We start from the raw sequence: 6,022 nt of genomic DNA on the forward strand, positions 1-6,022 counted from the left end.
TTACCTATTGGCTTTCACAAAAAACTTCAATAAAGATAACCTTTTTTTAAGCTCAAGGAAAAGAGACCTCACTCGATTTATAATGTTCTCATCACTCAGACGTGGCATCGAGATACTTCCTCCTGCACCAGAAGAGCCAGAGCTGCTTGGCACCTAGGGAGGCCCTGTGCACGTGCATGGAAGATGGAATGGGGAGGCGCTCCAGCAGCTGGACTGGGGCTCTAGCGCTATTGGACCTGCCTCGGGGAAGCTCTTGGGCCTCCTAATCGGGGCTGATGAACAAGCATGGCTCTGTGCGGAGAGGTTGGGAGGTGAGCATCCTCTAACCAACTGAGCCTTTTCAAACGCCTAGAACTTAGGGAAAAAAACACCTTGGACGGACTGAGGCCATTTGGAGCCAACTGATCTGAGGGTTCTTATTTTTTCCTAAATCACAGTTGGCTTTTTTCCTTTAAAAAAATGCCAAGCAGTAGTCAGCTGACCCAGCAGGCACTGGTTCTACCCATCACCAGGGGCTGTGACTTGTTGAAGAAAGAGCCCTCTTCCCCAGAACGCGTGAGAAGGTAAGTGGAGGAAACAGAAGCCGAGGAGGAGGATGTAAGCCAAAGCCATGATGGCGAGTGGAGTTCAGATTGCCACGGAAGTGTGTCGCAGCCTTTGCTGCTCCCCAGTCCTGAGGAGGCAGCGCTTCTCCCCCAAGGCTGCACCCCGAGAGAAAACAGCTCACTCCAGGCAAAGGGAGACACCTTTTTCCACTACTTGGGGAAGAACAGAGTTCAAGTTGTGAAATAATTTAAAAACTCAGGATCTTCAAATTGCATTTAATATTCACCCATTCCTTCCAAAAGTGATTCTGAAGTTTTGATTTTTTTTCCTACAATCATGGTTTTTAGTGCTTTTTGAACAAATCTTGCAAATACAGTTTGAGATACTTAACAAAATCTCAGATTTGGGAAGGTTTTGTTTCATTTCCACAATTTTCAGAAAGTTTGGTGGTGGTTCAGATTTTTTTTTGCCCCTCATTATTTCTATAAATAAAAGACAGGGAACATGCCTAATACTCCTCCTTCCTCCTCCTCTCCCCACAACCACCACCCTGTGAGGTGAGTTGGGCTGAGAGGGAGGGACTGGCCCAGGGTCACCCAGCTGGCTTTCATGCCCAAGGCAGGACTAGAACTCCTGGTCTCCTGTTTCCTAGCCTGGTGCCGTAGTCATGACACCAGACTGGCTCTCTTTATTTCAGTATCATTCTTTTAAACTTTCAAGTTAAACTTTCATTTTTGTAAGTTAAATTCTGCATTATTTTTAACTCTTGGGATTTTTTTTATTTTTCACAATTTCAGAATAATGAACATTTTTTCATTAATGTTTTGGAACATTTTGAATAGTCTCATAGAAAACTTCTGCAGTAGCTTTGAATACAACTTTTTAAATATTTTGCTGTTTTTAAACTATTTTTTAGGCAGAAACATATTGAGGCTTTAAAAATGAATTGTTGTATTTTTTGACAGGATTTTACATTTAATAAGCAACATGCAATTTTATTTTTTAAAGCATGTTTTGCAGCAGTTTTGAAAGTATCAAAAATATTGAGATGTTGAAATTTCTGCAGGTACTTTTTTTCACCCCTAATTTCAGAACATTTTACAACCAGCCTCTGGATGCCTTCCTCTGATTCACAAGCCGAATGTCTTGAGGGTTTCAAATAAGAACAAGACAATCTCCTCTGCAGGGGATCATTTTTATATGCTGCTGCTGATTTTAGCAGTCTTGCTACAGGAGGACTTTCTCCAGCAGTTACCAGTATCAGAAGGGATTGTTAGAGTGGAAGAGAAAGCTTTGCATCACTAAACCGAAATAAAAAAAAAAATTAGTAGAACCAAAAGGGGGGGAAACAAATGAAGAAAGAAAAGGAAAAAAAGCCTACCTTACTGATAAGTACCATACTGCACACTGCTCTTTTATCCCCACATTGGAATGAGGAAGAATAGGTGGGGGCAGTGAAAGTGTTTCAAAACCCCTGTGGTGGGCAAGGAGGCAGCTCCAGGTGTGTAAAACCTGGAGGAATTCTGGGAAGGAGTGTGGAGACACCTCACCTTTCACCCTACAAGCCCTGCCCTGCCCTTCACAGCAACCAATGCAGAGCTTTCCATAAGAGGCATCATCAGAGCTCTGTGCTTTGCACTCGAGTAGGAAATATTGCACTGAGACAGATAAGCTTGTTCCAAGACAAGCTTGTTCCAAAAAGGATCAGCTGAGACACTAGAAGTGTGTGATGGTGCACCTAGCCACATTTTGCCAATTGTGAGTCTAGTGACATCTGGAATTCAAGAAGTGCCCACAGGTTGCAAATCCCATCCCAAACAGGCTGAAGCTCAGTCCTGAATCCAATGTACCATAAGTCAAGTTTTGTCTGGATTTTATTTCAGCTTCTCCTCACTCATGCAGGGTTTGACATAAACTAATTATGGCAGATTAATCTCTTCTTTTATAGAGACTGTAAAATTCTGTTTATTATTTTCCTCTGTTCAGTTAATCACTTATTTTGACATAGGGCAGTCCTCTAACAACCTTGCATGAATCTATGGTGTGGTGCTGGAGACTGCTAGTATGGAAAGGGCATCTCCCCAGAAAATTACAGTCCCACACCACAGACCTCGTGTGATTTTTTCCAAAAATTACTGAATTAGAACCTTAGTTAATGCTCAAGTCTATAAAAGGCGAACAATATCCTGGTCCTTTGCTCCCAGACATGGAGTATTCAGTGAAACACACTAGCTTAGAGCAACAGATGCTGCAGTCTTATCTGACAGCCAACTTTTAGCAGTTGCTGCTGCCCTTCGTTGGGAGCAGAGACATGCTACTATCTTGCCCCACACATTCCACTCTGACACATGTGCCACTGGCCTCACCTCATTCTCCAGGCTCCTGCATCTGTTCCTTCTCCCAAGTCCCTGACCTCCATTTTGTCTGCACCAGTCTAGGAAGGTGAGATTATGCCATGGTCAGCATTGTTGCGGTTTCCGATTCCACTGTTAGTGCTCCTCTGCTGCTCCTCTTTGTAACTTTGCTGATGGGGACCAGGCTCATGTCCCACAGATCCAATCTCAGCAGCTTTTTAGTCAGACCTAGCATCACCCACCCATCCACCCAGTTGATGTCATCCTGGGTCCAAGGTCACCAATGACATTGTACTCCAACATGGGTACACACTGATGATGGATACTGTGCCAATCACTAAGCAAATTATTTACCCAAGCATTGTGAGGTTAAGAATGTGGAGGTCTGAGGCATTTGTAAAACCAATGGCCTACAAGGTCTGCATTTGGCCATGTTCCCAGTTGACAGGAATATGGCAACAAGGACACCCACCCCTCCCAATTCGGAGAAAATCTTGCTGCAATATTTCCCACATCCTGGTCCCTACTGAGACTCTAATCTGGGCACAGAGCCTAGTGGCCTTCCTAAAGCATCAGTTCTTACCCGGCTTTGTCCCCAGTGTCACACGCTTGCCTCACCCACTCTTGCGCCTGGCTAACCCGTATGCAGCACTCCACATAACAATCCCCTGGCTAACCCTCATGCCCTTTATACCATTTTCATACAGGTTATTTTGTACATTGGTAAACTGTAAAAAAAATAGACAATGTAAACAAAGGAGAGGAAATCACAGAAACGGCTTTAGGGTAGCTCCTTCGCACCCCTCTTGGCACCCTGGAAAGAAGCTCCTGTCCATGTCATGGGCCACCTGGTGGCAGGGCTGTCCGTCCCATCCCGTCCGCAGCCTGGAGCACCCACCCACCCTGCTCCCGAGTGTGGCCACTGCAGACATGTCCAGCCTCCCTCACGAAGCCCGCTGCTGCCCTGCTACCCGCTGGGGAAGCGGGTGGGCCGTGACAAACGCGGGCAGCCCACAACCTGTGGGATCCTCAGGGTTAGGGCTCTTCAGATGGATGAGGCGAAGTTCAGAGTTTGTTCCTTCAAGAAGAGTTTTACTTGAAGTACTGGGAATGAAGTTGCTATTAAATTATCAAAGAGAACCCCAAGCTTCACAAAGAAATAAAAGGGGAAGTTCAGGCTGAAATCTTAGTATTTATTGGTGACGTAATGCAAGTATCACTAATGCTATGCATTATAAACTATGCTTGCTTGCAAATTAGACCCCGTAAGCCTGGCTGTTCTTCAAGCACAAGTCGGCAGCAGAGGGCAGCCTGGCAAAGGCCCTGGTCCTGGGCTGCCTTGTGATCAGTACCAGGGCACAGTTGTGCTGCTGGAATTGTTCCCTTTCTCTCTGGCTATTAAGCAACCCTTGTGTGTTTTCCTTCACATTCAAATTCAGTCAGTTCACAGACCCAAGTTTGGAAGCAAAAGTGTGGCCTTTGGCTCGATCCAGCCAGAAGGCTGAAGCAGCAGCAATGATGGGGGAATTTTCACCACCAGGTTTATTCTCTCCCCCCCCCCCCGTACCATGGCTATAACCAAGTAGACTCACAGTAACCCCCCTCCACATGGGTCCCCGTGAATATACGGGAATGCTGCAATTGCATGGCGCATCTTTCAAAGAGAAGGGAATTCTTCCAGCCTGAATCCAGATGTAGACCTTCGGTTTCCTTTGCAGCTGAATTTACAGAAAGCAGATTCAAAAGCAACCTTCTTATCTCAGTAATCACATACACAAAGCAGAGATTATACAGTTTTAATCTGTATAATGGGCAAAACAGGGCAGTGTTGCATTAATGGATTTAAAAAGCCAATGATCAAATATGACTGTTTGTGTTGCTTTTCTTTCAGAAGTCATCACCACCAACACACACAGGCCTCAGCATATTACATCTCCCCACTAACAACTCACTGCCACCAAATGCTGTGATAAACCACTTTGCTGCCCTGATGAACAAGCAATGTGAGTGTCTGCCAGGGCAGGCAGGCAGGGCCTGATCAGATGACTGAGCAAACAGAGGTGGGCGGATGCGGATGAGGAGGGCAAAAGGCAAGAGCTCAGCTGAAGAAAGGAGGGCTTAATCAAAGGTGATTTGGTGCCTTGCATGATTTCCATCAGCAGAATCTGTCCCTCTGTTTCATCTCATGCATTTCTAAATGCATGGATTTGTTGTAATATATTCTGAGATCACAGCCGGAGCTCAAGCCCACTGAGTTTATATGATCAATGTATCACACTTTGGCCTTCATAAGTAGCAGGACAGGGCAGCAATGATTTGGAAGAAGTCTTTCAAACTTCACGTGAGCAGACTTCATTAAAGCGGACCCTTTTCTTAGTCCTGCAGGCGAACCTGAAAAAGGACCTTAATGCTTTTGTTGTGGGCACAGGGCCATGCTCATGAGATCCAAAGCACTTCTTCCAAACTATTTCTGAGCCATGTATATCCCTAGCTTTGGTGAGGTCAGAATTGCTCCACAATCAGGATTTATTCTATTTTCCAAAAAGTTCAACTGAGCAAGAAGTATAAATTCTTGTCCTGCTTTTCCACCCATCTGCTCTTATCAGATACTTCTGCACTTAATTCCTTGATCTCTGGATTAGGGTTCTATTCCAAAGAGTGACTGGAAAGATCACACACTTTTTCACTATACAGAGACACGTGTGGCTTCTTGAGCTGCTTGACTTCTGATCTCCCTCTCTCTCACTGGCTAAACAACTGGCTTTTCAACAGGACCTTAAACTGTTCTTGCGAGCTCTGTGCACGCTTCCAGGTGAGTTGTGGAACTGGGCAAATGTTCTAATGGGAATGCCCATTGTATCTTCGTACATGTTTCTGTGCTAAATGTAGGATGAGTACGGAAGTCCGTGAAAGGCATGAATTTCTGACCTGCTGCAGGTAGGCCAGAAATGCTCAGTCTGGGGAGAATGAAATGGGATTTTCTGTGACTGCCAGAGGTTCATGGGCTTATGGCATGTGGGTCACCTCTTTCCATAAACGGTTAATATCATTGCAGCAACACTCTGTGACTTGCAACGTTTGGCAGATGGGGAGGCCCAGCATATTGCCGCCTTATTCGCACT

Source organism: Candoia aspera, chromosome 8 (genome assembly GCF_035149785.1).
Source record: "Candoia aspera isolate rCanAsp1 chromosome 8, rCanAsp1.hap2, whole genome shotgun sequence".
Lineage (NCBI taxonomy): Eukaryota > Metazoa > Chordata > Lepidosauria > Squamata > Boidae > Candoia > Candoia aspera.